The 18,002-nt window shown below is 46.0% G+C and overlaps 1 long non-coding RNA gene across 1 annotated transcript; it reads left to right on the top strand.

The window, feature by feature from the left end:
* Positions 1–1,568: 1,568 nt before the first annotated feature.
* Positions 1,569–5,679, top strand: LOC123046599 (uncharacterized). The gene is made up of 3 exons (XR_006422465.1): positions 1,569–2,343; positions 2,464–5,140; positions 5,260–5,679. It is a non-coding gene; the product is annotated as an uncharacterized lncRNA (long non-coding RNA).
* The last annotated feature ends 12,323 nt before the right edge of the window (positions 5,680–18,002 follow it).

Genomic DNA, 18,002 nt, shown 5'->3' with positions numbered 1-18,002 from the left:
TGCAGGGGCTCGTCGATGTGTTGTACATTTTTGCAGATGGCAACAAGAATGGAATCAGTTTAACAAAACCAAAGAAACTAATTGTAGAACATGTGTAAACGAACCGAGGGGTACATTTCTTTTTTCAACAAACAAAACAAGTGATACATGTAGCCAGACCCTCACAAATTTCAGTAGCAATAATAACATCTAAAAGGTATTTGCTGAAGATGATCATTGCATCGTGTTGCTGCAACTTCTCGAAGAAGAGTCTCCATGTGCCCATGTGAGTGTATAGGGGAAGTTGGACTGCACGCATGCACTTTTTTGCAGACAACAGCCGCTGTAGTCAAACAACAAGATGTTGGTGTGATCCAGGAGCTGCGGTGGCGAACGTCCTGGGGCCGCGTAGTTGAACGGCCCAAGTCGATGGAGTTGAACGGCGTTTGTGCTGCCGCAGCCATTGGAAGGAGACTCCATGGTGGCAGGGGAGCCTCGCCGGGGACCGAGAGTAATTGCACGATCCCGTCCGAGCTTTGCCATTGGCATCAGCCGGGAGGTCGAGGAGCGGCATGGATCCGCTGGGGAAGCAACGCATCTGGCGATGGGTAGGATCCAGGGGGAGCTCCCTGGAGGTAGAGAAGGAGAAGGGGAAGGCAGAAGGAGGCAGGAAGGAGGAGCGGCGCACCTTGTCGGGGACCAAGCCGGGAGCAGGCGCTGGGCCGCGTGGCCGGCCATGAAAGTGTTATTGGGGCATAGCCAAGAGGAGGAACGAGAGAAAGGGGGCACGGATCGGAGTTGGGCGGCGCGCTGGGGGAGGCGGCGGCGGCATCCGGTGGTTGGGGTCCTCGGCCGCGGCGGCGGGATCCAGCAGTTAGGCATGAGGTCGCGGCGGCGGTTGAGGGTGGAAGGAGGCCACCGCCGCGGTGGAAGAAGTGGAGGAAGGCCGGCGACGACACAGCGGCAGGGGTGCGGGAGGGCTTGTGGCGGCAGAGGCTCCTCGGAGGGCGCGCACGGCGTGGAGTTCCGGCGGGATCTGAGGGCGGCGGCGGGATGAGGGGCTCGGGGAGGAGAGGTTGCGGGTGGATTGGAGAAGCGAGTCGGGGCAGGGAAGGTGGGTTTTTTTCTTATCGGAGGTTGGTTAAGATTTCCAAATTCGGGAAAACCTGATCGGCGTCTATATAGGGTGGATCGTGATCCGAATAACTATTCTGATCCTAGGATCAGAATAGTGCCACTATATATATGACTAATTTTCTATACTCCTGGGAGTATGTACTCCCATCTTCAATATACCCTGTAGACGCATTAATTATACCTCTTTATTATTCTCAATATACTTTATTAAATATTCTAGGATACCCCAATACAAGTTTTGTGGAAAAAAAATATCATTTTTGACGTACTTTTTGCAATATACCTTTTTCACATACGAATAAATCAGTATATATGTAAACCTTTAAATATATATAGACTCACATAATTTTTTTCATGAAAATCATTTTAAAGTATCTATGTAGTAATTAATAATAAAGTATATTAAAAATAATAAAGAAGTATAAAAGATTCATATATGAGGAGCGGGAGTACGTACTAGACACGCAGACGACGACGACAGTAGAAACTCCCCGACCCGTTCCCAACCTAACCCGCCTCCTACCGCCGGAGGCAGCCGTTGCGGGCGAGCAAGCGACGGCGGCAGCCGGAGCGAGGGAGCCCGCGACGCCGTGACGGGTAGCTCCTCCGATCCACGCACTGCCACCGGCTGGCCGCCCGCACGCCTCCCCGCCGACGGGCTCGCCGGCCCCTCCCCACGCGCCTTCCCTCCGACAAGCGCCGCTCCCGGATCCTCCCCGCACGCCTCCCCTCCGACGGGCTCGCCGGCCCCTCCCCGCGCGCCTCCCCTCCGACGGGTGCCGGCGCCTCCCCGCCGACGGGCGCTGGCCCCTCCCCGTCCGCCTCCTCGCTGGCGTTACTCGTCCCCTCCCCACGCGCCTCCTCGCGGGCGTTCGCCGGCCCCTACCCGTGAGTCTCCTTGCCGCCGGTCCCTCCCCGTGAAGCTCCCCACTGCCATCGACGCCAGCTGCTGCCCGCAAACGGGATGGATTCAATGCCCGCTGCCGGATCCAGCGCCCCCCACCACCATCTCCCGATTCACTGCCTGCCGCGCATGGCGTCACCCTTCCTTCCTTCCTCTTATTATTCTCTCCCAGCCGGCAGTGGCATCCCATGTGCTGCAGCTTCCAGCGTCGTCCTCTGCCTTGTCGGCGCACAAGCCGTTCGCCTCAGCCACCCCAGTCCGTTCACAATTTCCAGCAGAGTCCGTTCAACACTAGCGTGCAGCTACCCGCCTCCTAGATTCAGGTTTTTTACATGCTCAAATGGGAAGCCAGTCTTCGTATCAGGCTACTCTTCTTACAAACACCTGAACCGAACTCAATCTCGTGTGTTACCGTCCTCTCATCTTGTCTGTTTTATTCTCAGGGACGCATTCATGGCTTCATTCAACAATTGGACTGTGGGCAGATGTTGATCAACAAGTGAGCTAAGGGACTAGGACGCCCTCCTCGCCGCGGCGTCATTGCTGGCCGTCAGCGGCGGAAGCGGGGTGGCGGTCGGGACCTTGTCGTGCTCGTCTCCGACTACTGTCAAGGTATGCATGCACATCTGTACTTTAGTCAACAAAAGACAACAGGGATTGGTATTATGATTTGTGTTCTGATTGGTCCTGCGTGTTACTTTAATGTTGGACTGAGGAACCTGACATTAAAATGAATCATCTACAGGCTGGAACATGGAGCTTGCAGCTTATGTTTGTTGTAGTTTGAACTTAGGCTTGTCTCTCTCTTGTACTTCAGTTATTCTTCAGTTTTCAGTATTGGTGTAGTCTGTATGGTGAAGATGAAGTTCCTTTTTGAACTTCTCCGGTTAATATAGATGAACTTGGTCATCTTTTTTATATGTACTTACATCAGCTCATCCAGTTGTTCGTGTACTTGTAATACTAATCAGTTCAGATCTCGAGAGAGGTAAGCTCAGAGAAAAAAATACAGAAGTTCAAAGTCGATAAAAAGGGGGATGTTATTTCTTTGTTGTTATTTTTTTGCAAGCAGATGCGACAGACGGAGGCAAGATGCAAAGTGTGCTATTTGTTAGATGTTCAGTGCAAATTTTTCTCTAAGAAAAAAGCAGCAGGAGGCCGCAGTTTTGAATGTGCTAGTTGTAAGTCACTTAGTTGTTAGATGGTAATTTCAGATTTTCGTAGATGCAACAACTAGTTTGTTTTCTTGTGGTAGTTGAACTAGTCTTGGTTCATATATTTCTCTGAGAAAAAAGTAGCAAGAGGCGGCAGTATTGAATGATCTTTGTTAGATGTTCTGTAAATATTATGGAATTTTCTGTGGGACACACCTGAACTGAAGTTGTAACCCACTAAAAGAAACTTCAACTTGTTTGAGCATATACTGGTTAGGTTAATTATCATTACTATAGCTCTCTGCTATCCCATTTGCATACCCTATAATCAATGAACGATGTGCGCATACTTCTGAATTGTCTTGCCACCGTGGCCGAGTTAGCTTCAACCTGTGTAGTTTAGTTGCCATATCTGTGATGCATCCACAGTTAGTTGACCACAACTTGTACAATTAAATGCCACCTCTGGTTTCAGGTTTCTTCGTTGTTGTAAGGCTTGTGAAATATCTTACCACTGAGGTTGTGGTGCCTTTTTCTTTCAGTAAAAATTCAGGTTGGGAAGCTTATTTTTTCCAAAGTGATTGTTTGGGTACTACAAGCTCCCACAAAGTGGAAGCGATTGTTACAACAGGTTTGAAGTAGATATTACACAAGGTTTGATTTTTCTAGACCATGTACAAGAACAGTAGCGTACTTATGCAGTGGTCTGCCTTTTCTTAACTTTATTTGATTTTTTCGTGAAATATATAAAAGCCAGTAGCAGTACTATTACTTATTTTACCACAGGTCATTGACTTAAACTATATCAGTTTAGCACATGTACTTACAAAACCAAATCAACAGGTTTGTAGGTTTTTTTCAGCTCATCTTGTTGGCTTTTTTGGTTCATATTGCAGGCTTTTAGGATTAGATTCTCATGTCTGTTTCAGTATTAAGGAGAAGTAAAACCATTCATTTCTTGTATATTTATTATTACTGTAGTACTAGCTACTCCGTTCTAGTAGTATACGGAGTATGTGATCAGCTCATGCAGTATATACTATGCACAAAATGTCTGTAGGGTGCTTTACATACAAAGAACTTGCTTTCTCTAGACCATGCAAGCTTCCTCAAAGGAGCTCATGTCGAATGAGTGCTTTACATACAAATGAGCGCAAAGATGGCCATTAGCTTAATTTGGATGTCGCGTGGCTGGCACCATTATCGTAAATTTTTGTTTCTGCACTAAGTTTCTTAATGTATTTTCTTCACAAAAGTTTAGTGAAAAATTTACTTCATGTTACTCGTGATCTCGCAACTGTATGTTCACCTATGAAGGTATCTCTCATTGCTTATTGTTACATTAATTTCCATGGTAAGAAAGGTTTACATTAAAAGTAACATCCATATAGGAAAAATGCTTCTATTCTAACACTTTTTTTGGAAAAAAGAGCACTAGTACTGATGAGTCGTATTGACAAGGATGCCGTCTACAATTCTGATGAGTCCTACTGAGAAGGAGATAATTATTGTGCAACTGGAAAAAACAAATGGTTTATAAAGAAATATGCTTGAAGTTCAATTACTATGGTCTAAAAAATTCAATTACATCGCTAGTGCATTCAGAATTGCTAATTTAAAAAAAATGAAGTTCCTGTTTCAGGATTATGTAAGTTCAAAATTATTGTATGATAGGTGTGCCATAGTTATCTGGACTTCAATTCTGACTAATATTCCATTATAGTACTACTGCGTATTCACTTCTGATTGCTTCTTGCTGCCACTATTTTTATCATGATTTTGTGTGTCCACCCAAGAGTGTTTTTGTTTCCGTATTTTAGCTCCTCAACAACAGAAGCATGTACATGTATTACTACTGCGAAGGTTCAAAAATCAGAACTCAACAAGTTCAACGTCGATGGTACGGTGCACATGCGCTAAGCCGTTCTACAACATAGCGCTAAGCCGTTCTACACAGCTAAAGGAGGTGCTAGCTTTTCCCCACACCTCCCCCTGGATGTTCATCTCCTTATCTTGTGTATGTTCAGTTCAACATCAGGTGATTCTTCAGGTCACCTTAGTGTGCATTTTCTGTTCATCTTGCAGGTGAAGGTGCTCCCCTTGGGTTCATCTTGCAGGTTTCATTCAAACTTGGCCACCTAGGTCGTTCAACAACACCACTAGAGCCCGTTCAGTTGCTGGCGTTCCAACTAGCCACTCAAAGTTGTGGCCATTTAATGACACTTTCTACATTTGAGACATGTGAAACTGTAGCCTTCCAGTGTTACCGTTTGGTAGCTCAGGATGCTTTATGTTTTGGAGATCTACAGAGTGACTATCTGAGAGCTGTGTTGGACTTTCTCATTACAGCATGGAACTTCTCTAGAAATCCTAGTTGATTTTTAATGTTTGTTCCTCATCAGTTCTAAAAATCTTAGAGCATCCGTCCAACTATGTATCAGGATATACTATGTTGTAAATTTATGTATGCTTGTATGTGCAAAAATATATTACGGTTGCTGCTTCTATTTCTTGTGGTGAGGATGTTGTAAGTTCAACACGACGTCCCAGATAATCTGGCAAATAATCTCAAACAAAAAGAAACCCTACGGAAATTCAAATGATAAAAGTTCATGTTGTAAAATGAGAGAAGTCCAAAACATAATTGCAAAAAAATGAGTTAAAAAAATAAACGCACGAAAAATTTCTATCTGAAAGAATATCATTCAGTTCAACGATATAAAGCATGCAAGTTCGGGACTATGATAGAATAAATTGTTGAAAAGTTACGAGTAAAACCATATCGAAAAAACAGAGTAATGTCTAGTCTATGAAAACATGCTCGGTACAAATCCATACGGACATCCATTCAAGTACTCCTTTTCTAAAACCTTTCAAAATTACTCTATGAAAAATACTAAGTTCAACACGACGTACTAGATAAGTTTGGGAAAAAAGCTCAATTAAAAGAAACCCCACGAAAATTCAAATGGTAAAAGTTGAAGTTGTAAAATGAGGGAAGTCCAGAACATCGTTGAAAAAAATATTAGTTAAAAAAACACACAAAACATTTTCTTAAAAAAATGCCATTCAGTTCAACGATATAAACCATGCAAGTTCGGGGACGATAATACCGTGAACCGTTGAAAAGTTACGAGGAAAACTGTCGTGCAATTCTCGCAGCAGATGTCCTAGAGCAAGGACTTAGTCGTAGGGCCATCGCACTAGGAAGCTTAAAGGGGTTAATCGGGACAAAGGACACAAGAGAGTTTTTATACTAGTTCGGCCCCTTAAGGTGAAGGTAAAAGCCTACGTCTAGTTGGGTTGAGTATTGCTAGGGTTTTGATCTCCAAGAGGCTCAACTCGCCGGCTTGGTTATCGATTTGCTGTTTCTTGCCCTAAGCCGCCACCGGGTTGTCCTCTTATATACATGGGTTGACGCCTGGTGGCCTACAGAGTCCCGGCCGGCTCATAATCGTGTCCGGGTCGGTGACTTTCTTTACATGCCTTTCTTTACAAGTCTTTCCTTAGATATGGCGGTTCATAATATCAGGCCTTAAACTGCCTTCAGGCTCTTGGGCCTTCTATAATACTTAATAAACTACAACCTTGGATGTTTAATGGGCTTCTTGCGTAACCCGCCATTGGGGCTGACCCGGCCCCTCCTGGGCGAGTCTCAGCTGATAGTAATATCCCCAACATTAGGCCCCGGGTTGACTTTAAACTTTGTTCCTTGTCAATCTTCCATACTTAGCCAAAAAATCCATCTTCTTAACCCGCCGTGACGTCATCTCTTGAAAACGCAAAAGATTTTCATGACATCATCTTCCAACGGATCTTTTATCTTTAATGCTTCCCGAGAATCGAGGCGCCTATATAGCTGGATAACCATTATTCGGTTCTCCCTTGATTTTCACGCCCGTCTCTTCGCATCTTTCCTTATAAATAGGCTCGCCCCAGCCTTCCTCATTCTTCTCTCTCTCTCTGTCTTCTTCCTCTCGCGACCCTGCCGCTGCTCGAGCTTTGCCGCCGCCGCGCCTCACCTCCGTTGTCGACTCTGGCCGCTGCATCGACCTGAACCGATCCAGAGAAAACCGCGGCGACCTCCGCAGTAGACCTGCAACCGTAAGTTTTCTTTCCTTCATGCCACAGATCTTCATTAGGGTTTCCAAGCTCCTGCGTGTTCTTTGTAGTTCCTCATAGTTCTTCCACTCCCTCCTCTTTCTGATCCAAAAGAGATGTATGTTCATGCAGTAGCTGTTTGGTGCCTCCTTTTGATATTAGCAGACCCCTTTTTCTGGTATAAAAGCTATGTTTAGATCTGATGAACTCATCTGGACTGTATTTTTGGGTCTAGAAATTTTTCATTTTGAACATCCATTTGATCTGAAATAATATCAACCATTTTGGGAAACTTGTTTGTCCCAATACTTAGCTGAATCCACTTTCGGAAAGAATCTATAGTCATGGCGGCTTATCGTACCGGCTTTCTTTTCCTTATATGTCATTAGCCTTTAGTCAAGCCGCCATTACTTGTTTTTGCATCTTCATCCCTTAACTGTTAATCTCATCGTTAAACTGAACCGGTATGTTGCTTTTTTCAGTTCCTTGCACATCATGCCGTCCAAAACGCCAACCATCTGTAATTGGGTTCCCTCAACCATAACTGAGGAACGTTTAAAAGAGTTCTTCATGATAGGATTTCTGCCATCAAAAGCCGTCATGTCTTACCGTGCCCCTGACCCGGAAGAAGAACGACCCAATCCAAAAGACGGCGAAGTGATTGTTTTTACTGACCATATGAACCGTGGCTTCTCACCGCCCGGCTCAAAGTTCTTCAGAGAGGTCCTTCACTTTTTCAAACTCCATCCTCAGGACATCGGGCCCAATTCCATATCTAATATTTGCAACTTCCAAGTACTCTGTGAGGTGTATCTTCAGCAAGAGCCGACCGTAGAGCTGTTTAGAGAATATTTTTATCTGAACCGGTAGAACGAGTGCACCAACGGCCTTAGCTTAGAGCTTGGAGGCATCTCAATCTAGCGCTGGCAGGGTGCTGTCTTCCCTCTCATAGTCTTACCAAGTCACCCAAATGACTAGAATCAAACTTGGTTCTACTGTTAGGACATCTCACCAGCAAACGAGAAGCCACTGCCGGGTTACCGCCCCGATCGTCTTGACTCCAAGTTCGCGCTTCCGGATAAACTCATTGTTGCTGAATGCAAGAAATTGATGCCATCCATCAAAAAGATCAATGCTCTGTTAGGGAACGGGTTGACTGGAGTTGATCTGACCCGCTGCTGGATCTCATGGCGGGTTATTCCTTTAAGCCGTCGTTCAAAGTTGATGTATGAATATGGTGGAGGCTCGGACGACTCTCTTCGTCATAGCCCAGTTCAACTAAACAAAGAAGACATTGTCTCAATGTCAAACCTTTTGGTGAATGGGAAATATGAAGACTGCAGTATTGTTGGGTTAAATCCCTTCTGTAAGCTTAACCCGGTGCCAGAAGTAAGGATATTCTGATCTCTTTTCCTTTGTATTTTTCCCACCCGTATTGTTTAGCACTGATCTTTCATCTTGTCTTTGCCTGTCTGCAGGCCAACTCTGACTTTTGGAAAGTGAAATATGACCACGAGGCTACCAAGAAAGCGAAAGCCGCCACCATGAATGCCAAGAAAATGACCCGGAAGTCAAAGAAGAAAAAGAAAAGCACTACTGAAGATTTGATGAAGCTTGATGACACGTTTGATTCGGAGGTAGCCCTTGATTCCCTTGGCCAATTTTTTAACAATCTTATTGACACTGATCATTACCAGGATGACACTGGGCCAGTCAGGCCGAGGAAGCAGAGGTAACTATCATTTCCTCCGACTCAGGGCCCTTACCAAGACACAAAGTTCGACGAGTGATCCGTAAAGTAAGGTTTTCTAACCCTTTAGCTCACCTGGATCCCAACTTTCGTTTGAAAGAGCAGCAACATGAAAGCCGCCGTCAAGCTGGGATTGAAGATGAACCGGCTGCTGTTCTGCAACAAACCCCTCGGAAACGTCCAAACGAGGTTTACTTATTTCTGTATTTAACTCTGTTTAATGGATCCTTCTCCTTGTATTTCTTTTAATTCTTTTTATCCTTTCAGGAGGTGTCTCTCTCTTCTGGCGATTCATCGCAAACGCAATTCCCGGCTTTCAAGACTGCTCCTGGGTAATTAGAAATCCTCCTTTCTTTCGGGTTGTTCAATTTTACCTTTATACTGACAATCCTAAACCCTTTTTTCTTAGTGGTCAAGCTAAATCCAAAAAAGCGAAGGCAGCTAAGCCGGCGGAAGACCCGCCGGTGCTGGCATCTGACCCGGCTAGGCCGCCTTCTCCATTAGCTGACGCTCCAAAAGACCCGCCTGTTGACACCGAAGCAAATCCTCCTGAGCCGTCATTTGGCAAAACCACTGTGAATCCTTCTACAACCGGACCATCAACCTCAGCCAATCCACCGTCTCCGCCTACACAAGATGTTCAAATTACCGGGAGCCGCTTTATTGAGCCGGGGAACCCAACCGTGCTAGCTCGGTGTACAGCGAAACAAGAGGCGTTGGAGAGGCAAAAAGTTCGCTTTAACGTTTCCAACTATGACCGTCTCAATGCGAATGATATTTTTTCCGGCTACCTTAATCATGTACACTCCAGCCGTGATTCTAAGATTGAGATGGTCAAGCAGCTGCAGTTAAAATATGAGGTACGTTTTTCCGGCTTATCTGTATTCCTTCAGCCCCCAAGTCTTCAGATTATGAGAGAACCGGAATAACCTGTAGACTTTAAAATATAGGCCGAAACCTTTACCTTTGAATCTTTTCTTGATTTTAATAGAGCAAAGCCCCACCTGTAGTCCCCAAGGACCGGCTCATTTTAATCATAAATGAACCATTACTTTAAATTGTTTTGAGGCCGTATTCAAAGCACTTAATACTCCGTCTTAACCTTGATAAACTTGCTAAACTGCATACATTATCCCCCAAGTGCCAAGTATTGTTACTTTGTAAGGTACTTGGGACTTAGATATGTCTGTAGAGTCATAGAAATTTGATTTGGCATACATTAGCCCCCAAGTGTCAAGTGGTTTTTTGTAAAGTACTTGAGACTTGAATCTTGATTTTTGAACTTTGGAATCAAATCTTGACCCATCTGAATGTTTTGCAGAATGCCTTATCTGAATTGAAAACTCAACTGACTGATGCGAAGACCCGGCTAGCGAGTAAGGAGACAGAAATCAGATCCACTAACTCTAAACTGAAAATAAGCCTCTCTTCAACGGAAAATTTAAAGACCAGCTTTGCTGCCCAGGAGAAAACTTGGGCAGAGGAAAAAACGCTTTTGACCCAGCATGCTGAGACGGCCGAAACAGCTCTGAAAGAGATTTCAACAGAATTGAACGGGTTAAAAAGCCGGGTGTCTCAGATGGTAGCCGCTATATTTGGTAAGCCGTCTGACTTTAACTTTTGTGTGATTTTTGCCGATCCGGAGTATAATCCGCCAACTGACTTTGCGTGTAAAATTTATGCAGGCCCTCGAAGAAAAAATCTGAGCCAAGACCCGTTGATTAAACTGAAGGCAGTATATACTTTGGCTGAACAATTGTATATTGGCGCATAGCGGGCTCTGGCCGCCATCTCTCCTGCTAATCAAGGACCCAACCGGCTCAGCGACATTCTGAAGAAACTGTCCATCCTTCCTGCCAGGTTTCAAGAAGTAAAACGCTCCTGCGCGTGAGCCGGAGCTTTGACTGACCTGAGCCGCTCCAAGGCTTGGGTGCCAGACCTAGACCCGGCGGACGTGGCAAGAGGTTATCCCACCGTGAAGGAAGACATGTCTCCTTTTGATCAGGATGACTCATGGCTTGCGTGCGCAGAGTCCGACCGCAGACAACTACCCTTGGAGATGACACCAATGTTGATAAATACCAGCCGGGTTTTGATAGTGAGAATAAGAAGATGGCCACTCCCTCATACAAGCTAACCGACTTGATCCCACCGGTGAGAGAAGACACATTCGCCCCGGAGGTTGACCCGGTCGGCCTGATCAACGACGAAGCCGAATTTGTCGCCGTGAATGGTTTTGATTGGTCAAAACCCAACTTCCAGCCAACAGAAGGTGGTGAACCGGCCAGGGAGGAACAATGATCATCTTCATGGGCTTATAAAGCCTTGTAATAACTTAGTTGTGAAAACACCGTATGTTCTGCTTATGCCATCGCGCATAAAATACTTTTATGTGACTCCTGTGTTTCCTGATGCCAATGTATGCATCGTATTTAATGTTTGTCTCTATAATGTTTGAGCTCTGTTCCTATAAATACAAAGGAAAGACTGGCTTGGCGGCTTAGAACCAAATGGGTTGAAACACCCAATTTATAGCCAATACGTTTTCCACAATAGGAAACAAAGACAGATATAAATAAAGGGCAAGGGCTGAAACTAACTTTGTAGTTAATGCAACAGGTAAGTGTGCATAAGTAATAACCATAGCTTGTCCCTTTTGATCCTTAGATCGCCGGCTTAAATAACCCGGGTGATGAATTTGATAATTCAATCTTTATGAGAAGCCAATACTTTTTTGAATACCAATGACTACTATACCTTGGTAGGTTGCGCCTTTTAATCCGTAAGTCGCCGGTGTGAATGGCCTGGACGGCTGTGTTGTCAAATAGCCAAGCCGGTGAAGAAGACCAGGCTAATTATTTGAAACAACAAAAAACTAAAAGGCAAGCATAATTTAATCTTGTATTCAAAAGATGGGGGTTCCTGATTCGAATACGATCAGTAAACCGGACCAAAGGGGTTAAGCTAAGGTTCGAATACGACCATATAGCCCCCAGTGGCTTTGGCGTTGCGCCGATCAAGAGGGTACCGACAGCTATGTTCTCTTTGGTTCGAATACGACCTATGTTTGAACAGGAAGCCCCCAAATGACCTTGAGAGGTTTTTAACGACCCTGATTCGAATACGATCCAAGTCGGACTCAAAAGGGGTTAAGCTATGATTCAAATACGATCAAGAAGCCCCCAAGTGAGTTTGGCCTTGAGCCGATCAAGAGGGTTACGACAGCTATGTTCTCTTTGGTTCGAATACGACCTATGTTTGAATAGGAAGCCCCCAAGTGACCATGAGATTTTGCAGCTAGATTCAGATACGATCATAAGGTGGACCAAGAAGGTTTAAACTTGATTCAAATATGATCAGCTCCTTAATAGTCTTTTGAAAATAAGAAATAACAAATATGCATAGTTTTTGAAAAGAAAAGAGACTGATCGTCTTACTTTATTGCTAAACATGGTATATAATATGTTTAAAGTATGTACATGATGAGAGCCGGTAGCTCAGGTGTAATATGGCCGAAGTTGAGCAATGTTCCACGGCCGGCGGGTTTCTTCCTCCGACTTACGTGAGTCTGTGTGCTCTCGAACGTCAATGAGGTAATATGACCCGTTGTTTAAGTTCTTACTGACCACAAAGGGCCCTTCCCAAGGTAGGGATAACTTGTGTGCATCTGATAGATCCTGGATGAGCCGAAGCACCAGATCGCCTTCTTGAAAAGTCCGGGACTTAACCCGGCGGCTGTGATATCGGCGCAGGTCCTGTTGATAAATTGCTGACCGGGCCGCTGCTAAGTCTCTTTCTTCATCCAACAAGTCAAGTGCATCCTGTCTTGCTTGCTCATTATTAGCTTCAACATAAGCCGCCACACGGGGCGAGTCATGACGGATGTCACTAGGCAACACTGCTTCTGCTCCAGAAACCATGAAGAAAGGTGTGTAACCTGTTGATCTATTAGGTGTGGTGTTGATACTCCATAACACCGAGGGTAATTCCTCTACCCAACAACCCGGTGTTCGCTGTAAGGGAACCATAAGCCGGGCTCTTATACCTTTCTAAATCTCTTGATTGGCTCTCTTAGCTTGACCATTGGATTGAGGATGAGCTACAGAAGAAACATCAAGCCGGATGTGTTCACGCTGACAAAACTCCTCCATAGCTCCTTGGGATAGATTAGTGCCATTGTCAGTGATAATGCTGTGTGGAAAACCAAAACGGAAGTTCACCTTTTTCATGAACTGAACCGTCGTAGCCGTGTCACACTTACTCACTGGCTCCGCCTCAACCCACTTAGTGAATTTATCAACTGCCACCAAGAGATGTGTCTTTTTATCCTTGGACCTTTTGAAAGGCCCCACCATGTCAAGCCCCCAGACCGCAAATGGCCAAGTGATTGGGATCATCCGGAGCTCCCGAGCCGGCACATGCGCCCGTCATGCAAACTTTTGACATCCATCACATCTACTGACCAGATCTTCTGCATCAGCGTGAGCCTTCAACCAGTAAAAGCCATGACGAAAAGCCTTGGCTACCAGAGATTTTGACCTTGCGTGATGACCACAATCACCTTCATGGATCTCACGAAGTATTTCTTGACCTTCTTCAGGGGAAACGCACCGCTGGTACGCTCCGGAGACACTACGATGGTATAATTCTCCATCTGAAATCGACATTGACTTAGACCGCCGGGTTATCTGTCGAGCCAGAGTCTCATCTGCTGGCAACTCTCCCCGGGTAATATAAGCCAAAAATGGTACTGTCCAATCTGGGATGACATGAAGAGCCGCCACCAACTGCGCCTCCGGGTCAGGAACAGCTAAATCTTCTTGTGTGGGCAACTTGACAGAGGGGTTATGCAAAACATCCAAAAAGGTGTTAGGCGGCACCGGCTTACGCTGAGACCCCCAATGGCTTAAGGCATCAGCTGCCTCGTTCTTTCGATGGTCAATGTGCTCCAACTGATAACCTTTAAAATGTCCTGCAACAGCATCAACCTCCCGGTGGTAAGCCGCCATGAGAGGGTCCTTGGAATTCCACTTGCCAGATACCTGTTGAGCCACTAGATCTGAGTCGCCAAGACATCTGACCCGGCTCAAACTCATCTCTTTTGCCACTCGAAGACCATGGAGCAAGGCTTCATATTCTGCTGCGTTGTTAGTGCAAGGAAACATCAACCGTAACAATAACAAAATTTGTCACCTCGCGGAGAAGTTAACACAACTCCAGCCCTTGAGCCTTCCAGCTGTCTGGACCCATCAAAATGAATAGTGCAATACGTGTTATCTGGTTTCTCTTCTGGCATCTGCATCTCTGTCCAGTCATTGATGAAATCAACCAGTGCTTGAGATTTGATCGCAGTACGCGACACATATTTCAACCCATGAGACCCAAGCTCAATTGCCCACTTGGCGACTCGCCCAGTGGCTTCTCTGTTTTGAATGATGTCTCGTAAAGGAGAAGAGCTGACCACAGTGATCGGGTGACCCTGGAAATAATGTTTAAGCTTCCGACTTGCCATGAATACCCCATATACGAGTTTCTGGCAATGCGGATATCGTTGCTTGGATTCAATCAACACCTCACTGACGTAGTAAACCGGCCGTTGAACCGGATGTTCCTTGCCAGTCTCCTTGCGCTCCACCACAATAGCCACACTAACAGCCCGTGAGTTGGCGGCCACGTATAATAATAGCGGCTCTTTTTCAACTGGAGCAGCAAGAACCGGCGGCTCAGCAAGCTGTGCCTTCAGATCCTCAAAAGCAGCATTTGCAGCATCACTCCAAATAAAAGCATCTGTTTTCTTCATCATCTAATACAAAGGCATTGCCTTCTCCCCTAACCGGCTTATGAACCGGCTCAAGGCCGCGACACGACCCGCCAGCCGCTGAACGTCATTGATGCACGTTGGTTTCTCTAAAGACGTAATTGCTTTGATTTTCTCCAGGTTAGCTTCAATGCCTCGGTTGGACACCAGAAAACCCAAGAGCTTGCCAGCTGGTACTCCAAAAATACACTTGGCCGGGTTAAGCATCATTTTGTAGATCCGGAGATTATCGAAAGTCTCTTTTAGATCTGTGACCAAGGTTTCCTCCTTCCTGGATTTTACCACTGTATCGTCCACATCAGCATGAACATTGCGCCCAATCTGATCGTGAAGACAATTCTGCGCACACCGTTGGTAAGTCGCCTGGGCACTCTTAAGCCCAAAAGGCATAGACACATAGAAAAAAGCTCCAAAGGGAGTAATAAAAGCTATCTTCTCTTGATCCTTGACCGCCATCTTAATCTGATGATAACCGGAATACGCATCCAAGAAACTCAAACATGCGCAACCCGCCGTAGCATCAATGATCTAATCAATACGGGGGAGAGCAAAAGGATCAGCCGGACAAGCTTTGTTCAGATCGGTGTAATCCACACACATACGCCAGGTGCCATTCTTTTTGAGTACAAGCATCGGGTTAGCTAACCATTCGGGGTGAAAGACCTCCACAATGAACTCGGCTGCCAAGAGCCGGGCCACCTCTTCTCCAATGGCCTTACGCCTTTCTTCATTGAACTACCGAAGAAACTGTCTGACAGGTTTGAACTTTGGATCAATATTAAGAGTGTGCTCAGCGAGTTCTCTCGGGACACCCGGCATGTCTGAAGATTTCCATGTGAAGATGTCCCGGTTCTCACGGATGAACTTGATGAGCGCGCCTTCCTATTTCGGATCCAAGTTTGCGCTAATGATGAACTGTTTGGATGAGTCGCCAGGCACAAAGTCAACCATCTTAGTGTCATCAACTGATTTGAATTTTAACTCTGGCTCATGCTTTGTTGTTGGTTTCTTTAATGACATCATGTCTGCCGGGTCAACATGATCCTTGTAAAATTTTAAATCCTCTGTTGCATAAACAGATTCAGCATAGGCAGCATCACCTTCTTCACACTCAAAAGCTATCTTCCGGCTCCCATGTACTATAATGGTGCCTTTATGACCCGGCGTCTTGAGCTGCAAATACATGTAACACGGCCGAGCCATGAACTTGGCATAAGCCGGCCGCCCAAACAGAGCATGATAAGGGCTCTTGATCTTAACCACCTCAAAGGTTAATTTTTCTGCTCTGGAGTCATACTCATCCCCAAAGGCTACTTCCAGCTCAATCTTACCAACTGGGTATGCCGACTTACCAGGTACCACACCGTGAAAAACAGTGTTGGATTGTTTAAGATTTCTATCAGTCAATCCCATCCGGCGGAATGTTTCATAGTAGAGGATGTTAATGCTACTGCCTCCGTCCTTGAGTACCTTAGTAAATTTGTATCCACCAACCTGAGGTGCCACTACCAAAGCCAAGTGACCCGGATTATCAACCCGGGGCGGGTGGTCCTCTCTGCTCCATACAATAGGCTGCTCTGACCAACGTAGATAACGTGGAATCGCCGGCTCAACGGCATTGACGACCCTCTTGTGAAGTTTCTGGTCCCTCTTACATAGACTGGTGGTAAATACGTGATATTGTCCACTACTCAGCTGCTTCGGGTTGCTCTGATAACCGGATTGCTGCTGCTGATTACCTTGGCCGGGTTGCTGATTATATCCTCCTTGGTGACCAGGATAACCTTGACCGTGAAAACCTCCTCCGCCTAAACCGGTGCCTGGGCCGTGAAAACCGCCTCCTCCTGAACCGCCACCTGGGCCATGACCTCCATCAAACATGTTTGATTTTTAAACGCCTTCATGATCGTATAGTATTTCCACAGGTGGCTGGCTGGCTTCTCCCGGGTGCCGTGCTTTGGACAAGGTTCATTTAACAACTGCTCAAGGGTGGGACCTGACCCGCCCGAACGAGGGGGATGTCTGCCCTTGCGCCATTGATTACCACCCTGTGCATTAGTGTTAGCAACAAACTCATCAGCCTTACGTTTATTACCTCCATGATTTGCCGGGTTATGCTGGTGACCCTTGCCATTGCCGTTCTTCTTTCCCTTCGTTGCCTTTTCTTTGTCAGACACCGGGTCCCTGGTAGTATCAGAATAATCATACTTGACGAGAGCCGCCATCAACGTTCCCATGTCATTACATTCATGTTTGAGCCGCCCCAGCTTCTGCTTCAGAGGTTCAAAACGACAATTTTTCTCCAACATGAAAACTACTGAGCCGGCATCCATCTTATCAGATGAATGTATTATCTCCTTGACCCGGCACACCTAATGGGTTGTGGATTCACCATCCTCTTGCTTGCAATTGGTCAGGTCCACAATTGACATTGGGTGTTTACACGTGTCCTTAAAGTTCTGGATGAACCGGGCTTTCAACTCCGCCCATGAGCCGATAGAATTTGGTGGCAATCCCTTTAACCAAGTTCGAGCTGTTCCAACTAACATCATGGTGAAATACTTGGCCATTGCAGCATCACTCACGTCGAACAATTCCATAGCCATCTCGTCACTCTCAATCCAAGCCCCCGGCTATAGGTCAGCCATGTAGTTAGGCACTTTACGAGGCCCCTTGAAGTCCTTTGGCAAACGCTCATTGCGTATAGTCAGCACCAAGCAAGGCACGCCTCTGGTTCTTGTGGCCACTCCTGCCTCAACCGATGTTGCTGGATAAGCCGAAAAGGTTTGATGAGCCGCCTGATCTGCTACCATTTGAGCTGCTCGTTCCGCCTCTTGACGAATCCTCTCCTGATCCGCCAAGTTAAAGGCTCCAGCCCGCACCGGCCCATGCCTGTATGGCCGGTTGTGGTGTTGATCATTGCTTGACATATCCGCGGACTCCATGTGCCTACTGTAACTCGGGCTCCCGCTTGGGCGAGGAGTTGAGTGAATCCTTTCTCGACTGTAGGAGTACGCATCCTACTGCGCCAAAGCCGTTTGAAGAAGTTCTCTTACTCTCCATGTTTCAATTGCTGCTGGTGAGTCGCCTTCCATTGGGAGAGCCGCCAAACGAGCCGACACTGCGATGAGGTTTTCCAAAGGGTTGGAAAAGTGACCT

This window comes from Triticum aestivum, chromosome 1A (assembly GCF_018294505.1).
Source record: "Triticum aestivum cultivar Chinese Spring chromosome 1A, IWGSC CS RefSeq v2.1, whole genome shotgun sequence".
NCBI lineage: Eukaryota > Viridiplantae > Streptophyta > Magnoliopsida > Poales > Poaceae > Triticum > Triticum aestivum.
Note: the sequence above shows the minus strand (reverse complement) of the source record. Positions and strands in the feature narration are given on the sequence as shown.